Below are 10,769 nucleotides of genomic sequence, written 5' to 3'. Positions count from 1 at the left end.
CCACCACATCCACATCAGTACCGTGACAATGCTGTTTTAGTTGAACCAGTGTTTCGGTCCAGAGACCCTCATTGGGTTATAAAATAAGTAAATAAAGGACTGACCAAACCTGTTATGATTATATTATATTCTGAACTTTTCTTAATGAGTCAGTCAGTCAGTCAGTCAGTCAGTCAGTCAGACGATCTATTCTTCCTGTGGCCCCTCTCTTCTCAGTGTAACTGTGAGGTGCTAATAAAAGCATGATAACGGGACGCTCTGTGTGTGTGTTAGATGTGGTTCCTTCCTCTTTCCCAGGGAGAGCGTGTTGAGTGTTGAGCCAGCAGGAAGGAAGCCAGGTTTATTCTGATCCTGACCACAAACGGTTAATGGTACCAATTGGAATGGTCACCATGAGATTTACAATAATTGCACATGACATGATAAAAAACCCCATAAGATCTGAAGTGATGTATTTTTTTGTCTCTCCTATGGGCCGCGGCCTAAGAAGGCTACTGATTGGTTCATTAGTGTAATCAGGTGCATAAGTGGAGGCTGCAAACGCCGTAGCTCTCCACGTTGGCCACCCCCTGTTTTAGACTGATCTGGCAGCGTAAAACACAATGCTGTACAAAGGTAAGGGTGTGACTCTCCATGTGTCATTGGGCTGGGGTCGCCATGATGTCATCACCCTAAACCCCTCCCTAAAGTCAAATGACAAAGGAAAAAGTAGGAGCACTCAATATTGGAGACAAAAAACAAAATCACCAAATGTTCTACCTATTGTTATTTTTCTTTGTCCGACAAGCTGATGTGTTTCATTAGTAAAGCCTTAATCAGAGCACGTGTAGCTCAGTCATTAGGCTAAACCCTGTGTCGGCATTCTGATCTTCTGAACGGCATTCTGGGAAAGACCCATGTCTAAATTCTCTGGTCGGAAATACTGATGAAAGTGTTTCCTGTTGGTAAATGAGCAGTGACGCAGCAGAAACCCCTGTAGTCTTTCATTCACTCTGTCATTCACGCAAAAAATAGATGAGAACAGAGTAATGGCTGAACCGGAGGTGACACTTCTGCTTTTCAGGCCTTAAGTACCTTCAACCCTGGTGAAGTCGGACACTACAGACCTGACACTGAGCTGAGCAGCCTGCCAGAGAAGAGAGAGACTTGATTTATCTATTTATTTAACTTTTATTGTACCAGTTGAGTCTCTGACATTTAGGGTAAAGATGGTGACCTGTGGAACTCTGGTGAAAATCTGGAGAGCAGCTGTCGTCATAGCAGCACTGAGCTGTAGTGGGACAGGTGAGGGGAAGGGAGTTTGTGTTAGGGGGTTAGAGCTGGGTTGGGACAGGTGAGGGGAAGCGAGTTTGTGTTAGGGGGTTAGAGCTGGGTTGGGACAGGTGGGGGGAAGGGAGTGGGTGTTAGGGGGTTAGAGCTGTAGTGGGACAGGTGAGGGGAAGGGAGTTTGTGTTAGGGGGTTAGAGCTGGGTTGGGACAGGTGAGGGGAAGGGAGTTTGTGTTAGGGGGTTAGAGCTGGGTTGGGACAGGTGAGGGGAAGGGAGTTTGTGTTAGGGGGTTAGAGCTGTAGTGGGACAGGTGAGGGGAAGGGAGTGGGTGTTAGGGGGATAGAGTTGGGATGTATTAGGGTACATGGTTTTTGAAGTGATTGCCAGGTTAAGATGATTTGTTTGAAAATATCTTAACCCTTCCCCCTCCTCAGTAGATGGAGAAAAAATGGTGTCGTGCTGTAAGACAGTGTCCAAGAAAGAGGTGACCGATCCAATCACAGGCTACTGGACTCAGGACAATAACGCTCCCTGTGTACGGGCCGTCATGTAAGGAAAACATATTTTATATGTCTTTATTTCATTTAGGTTTATCCAGTTCAGTCTCATATGTTGTCACAAGGTGCTTTACAGTATGTGGTGGCCATGTTGTGTCAAAGCCTCCAGACATGTTGTGTCAAACCCATTCAGTTTCAGTATTAACACTGTGTTTCTCCTGCAGCTTTGAGACGGGGAAAGGTCTGTTCTGTAGTTACCATAGAGAACCCTGGGTACGACGCAAGATTCAACAGTTTGAGTAAGTTAAATACCACACATCACATACAGGGAAAGAACAAAAGAGAAAAGCAAACTGATTGTAATATTTTCCATTCTAGAATGTCCCGCAGGAGCTCAACATTTCCCTTGCTCTCCTCTCCAACCGCTCTCACCTCCACCTCCACCCCTACCACTACCTCCTTACCCTCCTCTCCAACCTCTCTCACCTCCACCTCCACCCCTACCACTACCTCCTTACCCTCCTCTCCAACCTCTCTCACCTCCACCTCCACCTCCACCCCTACCACTACCTCCTTACCCTCCTCTCCAACCATCCTCAACTCCTTTCCTCCCTCTCTCACTTCCACCCTTACCTCCTTAACCTCCTCTCCCTCCTCCTCTCATCCCTCTCTGTCTTCCTCTCCTCCCTCTGTTTTCTCTTCTATTTTCCCTGCTTCCCCCTCTTCTCCATCCGTACCTTCCTCTCGCACCTCTCTCTCCTCCTCTCCTTCCTATCTCCTCTCCTCTCTTTTCCCTGTCTCCTCCTCTCCTCCCTCTCCTCCTCCTCCCGTCATCGGGAATCGACCAAGAATGACTCAACTCAGCAGTCAACATCCAACCAATAGAATCACTGCCAATGGCTGAAGCTCCGCTGACGTTCCACTTTTCCACTTGTAAAAAGCAGACTTCCAATGTGCATATTACATTCATATTGAATATCTTATTCATATTGATGTTGTTCATAGTCTGATTAACTAGTTATCATTTAATTCAGTTGTCATCATCATGTTCAATGGGTTATTAGAGTTATTTATGAATTATATTTAAAACCAGTATCATATGTGTTTATTTATTTATTTATTCAAGTACTTATGGGGACTTTTAGTACCTTTTTGATATTTAGATGAATTGGTTTATAGCTGTCAATTAGTTATCAATGTTATTTAATAAATGTATTTATTTATTAAGTACTTATACATTTACTTTGTTTATTTTTTTATCAATCAATGTTATTTTAAAGGTGCAATATGCAGAAATCGCTCCGCCATTTCCTGGTTGCTAAAATTGAAATAATTTGCTTAATTTCAGTTTATGTGACAGAACAAGCAATGTATAGTGTAGAGAATCATTGTACCATCTAAACCGCTGTGAAATATATTTTCAATAACCAAAAAGATTGTATTTTCAGAAGGTCTGAATCTGGTATACAAAACTCTCAAGTAAAATACTCAAAAACGAAACTTAAGAAAAGGAAGCATAGAAATAGCGCTCATAGAACAGATTTACCGCTTTTAGACTTGCTTTCAATGAGAATGACAGATCTATAACTAATTTTCTATGTGAATTTGGTCAGGTCAACCATAAAGTTACATATTGCAGCTTTAAGAAATGTTTCATTTTCTGCTTATTTATTCAATAAAGTTAGTTGTAAACATCAGGAAATCTATGAAACTTGGCTGGAACTGAAATATAAAATAAAATGATGGAAATATTATTTTGGGTCGTCAGTCTGACTGTTTTGACATCATGGTGCAGACAGAAAAAGACAACATGCATTTGCAGAGTCAGCTGTTCACACCTTTTAGTGTGTGTGTGTATGTGTGTGTGTATGTGTGTGTATGTGTGTGTGTATGTGTGTGTATGTGTGTGTGTATGTGTGTGTGTGTGTGTATGTGTGTGTCCTTTCTTGATCCATCTTTCTCAGAAATACTGCTGCAGGGGTTGGGGTGGTGGTGGTTTGTCAAGTGAGGTAGGGGGTGAAATGAAGATGGAAAAGGATAGAGAGAGAGAGGGGCGGCGGTGTAAATATAACGTTACCAATACTGACCACATCGTACCATGACACAACAAGGTGGGAGTTTCGACTAATACTATTCATGTAACCCACAGTCAGACACGAAACCCGACACTTCCACTGCCTTTTAGAAAGACTCATCGCCACCGTTACCAGAACAGTCAGTACGACCTCCGACACGTCTCCGTAGTTTAGTGCCTTGCAGAGTCTCTACCTGTCTCTGTTGGTCTGTCGAACAGTCAGTACATCAATCTGTCTGTCCGTCCGTCCATTCGTCCGTCAGCCAGTCAGTAAGTCACTCAGTCAGTCAGTATGTCAGTGTTCCAGTCCAGGACCCTCTCTCTGGCCCTCCTGATCACCATGTGTGTGTACCTCACCTCTGTGTCAGCTAACTGTGAGTACTGATTCACTGATTTATTGATTGATTAATTGGTTGATTGATGTAGTGAATGATTAAATACCACATTACATTGTATACATTCTATAACTATATATGAATATATCATATCTAAATTGTGCTATATACACACACATTAAAATGCAGAAACTGTTACAATGTGGTTACAGTTTCCATTGAGTTACTGTAATTGACAGGCTTTCGACAGACCTCCTATTACTCAGACCTCTCGGACCCAGAGTGGTCCACGAACCACAGTTCTCTATACCTTTAAAATACTGTTTAACAGTTTAGTTTTACATGGGGGGGGGGGGATTGTAATAACTAACAGTTTGAATATATTGCATCTTCAGTAGATTTTTATGTACCTTTAAACATGCATGTACACGCACAGGCGCAGCTTGTTTGATTTATGTAGCTCAGTTGGTAGAGCATGGCGTTTGCAACACCAGGGTTGTGGGTTCGATAAAATAATGTATGCGCTAACTGTAAGTCGCTCTGGATAAGAGCGTCTGCTAAATGACTAAAATGTAAATGTAAATGATTTCCTGGTTGCTATTCTTTTACCTCTGACACCTCTGAGATAGGCCAGGTCACATGGTTTCCTGTCAGCGTCTCATAACTAAAAACACACAATGTTTATGGTTAGTTTAGAGATCAGAGGCTGCATTTACACAGGCAGCCCATTCTCATCTTTTTCCCACTAATTGGTCTTTTGACCAATCACATCAGATCTCTTTCACATCAGATATTTTCAGAGCTGATCTGATTGGTCAAAATACCAATTAGTAAAAAAAATAGATCAGAATTGGGCTACCTGTCTAAATCTTTTATTTCTGTCTTTCTCTGTCACTTCCTTTCTCTGTCACTTCCTTTCTTCCCTTTCTCTATCAGACCGTCGGCCAACTAAGGTGACCACAAATTGCTGCACAAGTGTGTCTAAAACTGACATAAAATTTCGACTGAAAGGATACCACATCCAAAACGCCATGGCACCGTGTGTGGATGCTATCGTGTAAGTATCGAACACACACACACACACACACGCACACACGTACACACACGTTGATACATTAGTAGTAATATTCTCTGTGTTTTGTTTCAGCTTCTACTCAGTGAAAGGCGGGAAGATCTGCTCTGATCCCAAAGCACCCTGGGTAAACAGCAGAAAGCAATGTAGGGAGCTAACTTTCACACACACACACACACACACACACACACACACACACACACACACACACACACACACACACACACACACGCACACACACACACACAGTCTTATCTCTCTGTCTCTCTCTAGATTTGAATGTGATGAAAAAGCAAAGAAGACATGTTTGACCATGACTGGAACCCTCTCTCCTGTAAACACGCCTCCTCACCATCTAGTGGATCCTCCTCCCATCACCCTCTATCTGCCTCCTCACCATCCAGTGGATCCTCCTCCCGTCACCCTCTATCTGCCTCCTCACCATCCAGTGGATCCTCCTCCCATCACCCTCTATCTGCATACTTCATTTTGTCTGACTGGTCCTTAAGACTATTAAGTTGTGTTTTAAATTGATTGAATTTCATTTAAATACAGGATGTTACAGTCTGTTGTTGTGCTAATGTTGTTCATACATGTGGTTACACTGATCTAAGACAGAGACAAAATTGCTACTGGGGAACATACCCCCCCCCCCCCCCCCCCCCCAATATTCAGAACAGGTCAATTCGTCCCCCCCAATAATTACTTTAAAATCAAACAACAATTATTTTCATTTTTGTGGGGGTTGGGGCCCACTGGAGGTCATATGAACACGTCATTAGCAATGGCAAATGTGTAGAATTGCAGGAAATTTGCTTTAAAGTAACTGTCCAGTGTTTCCAGATTTCTATTAAATATGACCTATAATTAGTTACAATATGAGTGAAATGGTTTTCCTTCCAATTTTTTAAAATTAAGTATTTTAAAAGGCAGCTTTTATGGTGTGGGCATACCCCAACAACAGAATGGTGTGGGCATATCCTGGTCATTCAAAATATTCATGCGAGTAGACCGCTGATTGGCCAGCTCATCCTCCTCAGGAGGATGACATCATCCTCTATGAAGAAATACCAAGCATTTTTTAAACGGTCTGTTTGAGATACAAGTTTGAGGTGGGGTTTTTGAAGGGTTTTTGATCAAATGTCTGCTTTGGCCACAAATACGAGAAACGAAGAGTCAACAACATTATTTGGGTATGAGTTAACATAATATGAACTTTTGAAAGTAAGATTTTCACTGGACAGTTACTTTAAAACTGCAACACTTCCACTTCTCTTTCCACTTATACTGTGTTTTCAAAATACCCCTCTATATACCCCTCAAAATACCCCTCAAGAGAGGCATAAGAAGTCATGTCAAACTATGTAGAATTGCACAACAATTTCGCCCTTGATCTAAGAACACTGGACAGCATACAGTAGGGTTCTGAAGTGACATACAGTCGTGGTCAAACGTTTTGAGAATGACACAAATATTAATTTTCACAAAGTCTGCTGCCTCAGTTTTTATGATGGCAATTTGCATATACTCCAGAATGTTATGAAGAGTGATCAGATGAATGAATGAATTAATTGCAAAGTCCCTCTTTGCCATGAAAATGAACTTAATCCCCCAAAAACATTTCCACTGCATTTCAGCCCTGCCACAAAAGGACCAGCTGACAACATGTCAGTGATTCTCTCGTTAACACAGGTGAGAGTGTTGACGAGGACAAGGCTGGAGATCACTCTGTAATGCTGATTGAGTAAGAATAACAGACTGGAAGCTTTAAAAGGAGGGTGGTGATTGAAATATTTGTTCTTCCTCTGTTAACCATGGTTACCTGCAAGGAAACACATGCCATCATCATTGCTTTGCACTAAAAGGGTTTCACAGGAAAGGATATTGCTTCTAGTAAGATTGCACCTAAATCAACAATTTATCGGATCGGATCAATTGTTGTGAAGAAGGCTTCAGGGCGCCCAAGAAAGTCCAGCAAGCACCAGGACCGTCTCCTAAAGTTGATTCAGTTGCGGGATCGGGGCACCACCATTGCAGACCTTGCTCAGGAATGGCAGCAGGCAGGTGTGAGTGCATCTGCACACACAGTGAGGCAAATACTTTTGGAGGATGGCCTGGTGTCAAGAAGGGCAGTAAAGTAAGCCACTTCTCTCCAGGAAAAACATCAGGGACAGACTGATATTGTGCAAAAGGTACAAGGATTGGACTGCTGAGGACTGGGGTAAAGTCATTTTCTCTGATGAATCCCCTTTCCGATTGTTTGGGGCATCCGGAAAAAAGCTTGTCCAGAGAAGACAAGGTGAGCGCTACCATCAGTCCTGTGTCATGCCAACAGTAAAGCATCCTGAGACCATTCATGTGTGGGGTTGCTTCTCAGCCAAGGGAGTGGGCTCACTCACAATTTTGCCTAATAACACAGCCATGAATAAAGAATGGTACCAACACATCCTCCGAGAGCAACTTCTCCCAACCATCCAATAACAGTTTGGTGACGAACAATGCCTTTTCCAGCATGATGGAGCACCTTGCCATAAGGCAAAAGTGATAACTAAGTGGCTCGGGGAACAAAACATTGACATTTTGGGTCCATGGCCAGGAAACTCCCCAGACCTTAATCCCATTGAGAACTTGTGGTCAATCCTCAAGAGGCGGGTGGACAAACAAAAATCCACAAATTCTGACAAACTCCAAGCATTGATTATGCAAGAATGGGCTGCCATCAGTCAGGATGTGGCCCAGAAGTTAATTGACAGCTTGCCAGGGCGGATTGCAGAGGTCTTGAAAAAGAAGGGTCAACACTGCAAATATTGACTCTTTGCATAAACTTAATGTAATAGTCAATAAAAGCCTTTGACACTTATGGAATGCTTGTAATTATACTTCAGTATACCATAGTAACATCTGACAAAAATATCTAAAAACAGTACTTGTGTCATTCTCAAAACTTTTGACCACGACTGTACAGCATAGGTTCCTATAGCAGAGCTGAGAGTCTAACCACTTAGCACCACCTACTGGCGAGTTGGGGCAACACAGTGTGTCTGAGGTGGAGTAAGGGAACAGATGCAGTGAGTACAATTACATTTTTACATTTACATTTTAGTCATTTAGCAGACGCTCTTATCCAGAGAGACTTACAGTTAGTGAATACATATTTGTTTTTATACTGCCCCCCCGTGGGAAACGAACCCACAACCCTGGCGTTGCAAACGCCATGCTCTATTAACTGAGCTACATCCCTGCCGGCCATTCCCTCCCCTACCCTGGACAACGCTGGGCCAATTGTGCGCCGCCCATGAGTCTCCCGGTCGCGGCCGGCTGCGACAGAGCCTGGATTCGAACCAGGATCTCTAGTGGCACAGTTAGCACTGCGATGCAGTGCCTTAGACCACTGCGCCACTAGAGCCTGGAGCCCTGCTGTTTGTCACCTTCATTCACATGCACAGACCTGGCTGTAGAGAGAAACAGTGTTTTATTTATGTGTTGGCTGCTCCTCTATTTATTATTACACCCTTAGAAACACACTGAGACCATTCAGAGAGAGAGAGAGAGAGAGAGAGAGAGAGAGAGAGAGAGAGAGAGAGAGAGAGAGAGAGAGAGAGAGAGAGAGAGAGAGACAAAGAGACAATTAATGGTAGAGAGAAAACTGATGCGAGAGTATGGAATAAAGAGAGGGGGATCCAATGGAACGTGGAAGAGAAAGAGAAAGACAGGGGGTAGAGAGAGAGAGACAGATGAAGAGAGAGATGTGTGGAGAGAACAGAGACATGAGGGGAGAGAAGGACGGAGAGATACAGAGGACTGTAAGGGAGTGTCGATGCTTATTACTATGAAATTATTAAACGGGGCTCCACTTGCTATCAAGGCGTCCGCATGCTTCCCAGCCGAAACTGTTCGGAAGAGTTTGTGCATATATTATGACGACATTTTGTGAGGTTTTTCTTCGTTTTGGACTTGTATTGTTTTGGGGGGGGGGGGGGGGGGGGGTTGTTCGGGCACACAACATTTTTCTTGAGGCAAGCCGAAGTGTGTAGCCGAAGTCTACGGCCCTTCGTCAGTGATTGGTCAACAGTAGGGATTCTTCAGTAAAGTCTTTGTTGTCATTCATCTAGACAAGAGGAAACTGGGCAAGTGGGAAAGTCTAATGAAGACAACGGAAAAAAAGGAGGAAAGTGGAACATATTATACGTAAATATGGAGTGAGGGATTGCACAATCCTTCTGGAAGATCTGGTGAAGGAGAAGATGGTGAACAATAACTTTTTTTTAAAAGTTTTGAGGGAATTTGGAATGGAGAACTTTTGGAAGAGCTACAGAAGGAAATTGAACGCGACGAGAATGAGGATGAATTAACTGTGGTTGCATGTGCAGTGATGACTGCCGAGAAGGAGCTGAATGTAGAGGGAAGCAATGTGGTGAGGAAGGCGTCAAGTGCAAAAAGAGGGATATGTTCTCCAGTAGCTCAGAGATAGAACATGATGATAGTGTGCATGAAGTAGTTGAGGTGGCAGGTGCGGTGAGGACCGCAGAGTTCGAGCCTCGTCCCGATGATGATGAGGACGATTCTGGCCCAGCGGGAATGAGATTTGTGGAGAGAATGGATCCTTGCATTCTGGCGGATCCATATGTGGTGTCAGGTTGGGTGGAGAAGAGGTTGGGGACTGTTGAGTTGATGAAAGTAACTCAGAGCGGACTCGTGATGATTTATTGTGTTTCTTCAACCCAGAGGGAGCGGGCGCTCCAGATCACGGATTAGGGACAAGAACTGTGACATGCTTTGCTCTCCGGAGCAGGGCGCCGTTGAAAGGAGTGATAACGGGTGTGGCATCAAGTGTTGAGGATGGTCAGCTGAAATGGAAGATTCCTGGTGTCTGTGACGCCCACCGTTTGGTGCAACACAGACCCGGTGGAGAGCTAGGTGAAACGGAAAAGACATTGTCTGTCCTGCTGAGTTTTTTTGTTTAAAAAAAATAAATAAAAAATTAGCCCCCCTTTTTCTCCCCAATTTCTATCTTGTCTCATCGCTGCATCTCCCCAACGGGCTCGGGAGAGACGAAGGTGGAGTCATGCGTCCTCCGAAACGTGACCCACCTAACCGCTCTCCTTAACACCCTCCAGCTTAACCCGGAAGCCAGCCGCACTGTGTCGGAGGAAACACTGTTCAACTGGCGTCCGTGGTCAGCCTGCAGGCACCCGGCCCGCCACAAGGAGTCGCTAGGGCGCGATGAGCCAAGTTAAGCTCCCCCGGCCAAACCCTCCCCAGCGCTCTAGCGACTACTCACAAGGGCCCCGCGTGGGGCATCCTTGGATTGTTTTGTAGTTCATAAATGACAGCAACCATATGGCTGTTCGCTGTCCCAACATAAGGAGTGGTGTTCACACGTTCAGATTATAGTCCTGGAACCAGGAAGAGGTGAGGCCTCTTGCCACGAGAGCTGTGATTGGCTAAGGTGAGAGAAAAGTTCCATGGACCGAGTCTGCCCTCATTCATCGCCTGCATTCATCTGTAACCTGCGCTGCCTAT

General features: G+C 44.2%; 1 pseudogene across 1 annotated transcript; it reads left to right on the top strand.

Moving 5' to 3' along the window:
- Positions 1–1,128: 1,128 nt before the first annotated feature.
- LOC311119333 lies at positions 1,129–2,888 on the top strand (annotated as a pseudogene). Its single transcript, XR_014615759.1, has 4 exons — positions 1,129–1,284; positions 1,703–1,817; positions 1,990–2,064; positions 2,144–2,888. The product of XR_014615759.1 is annotated as an uncharacterized misc_RNA (transcript).
- Positions 2,889–10,769: the final 7,881 nt, after the last annotated feature.

Source organism: Coregonus lavaretus (assembly GCF_964263955.1).
Source record: "Coregonus lavaretus genome assembly, contig: HAP1_SCAFFOLD_1085, whole genome shotgun sequence".
Taxonomy (NCBI): Eukaryota; Metazoa; Chordata; class Actinopteri; order Salmoniformes; family Salmonidae; genus Coregonus; species Coregonus lavaretus.
Note: the sequence above shows the minus strand (reverse complement) of the source record. Positions and strands in the feature narration are given on the sequence as shown.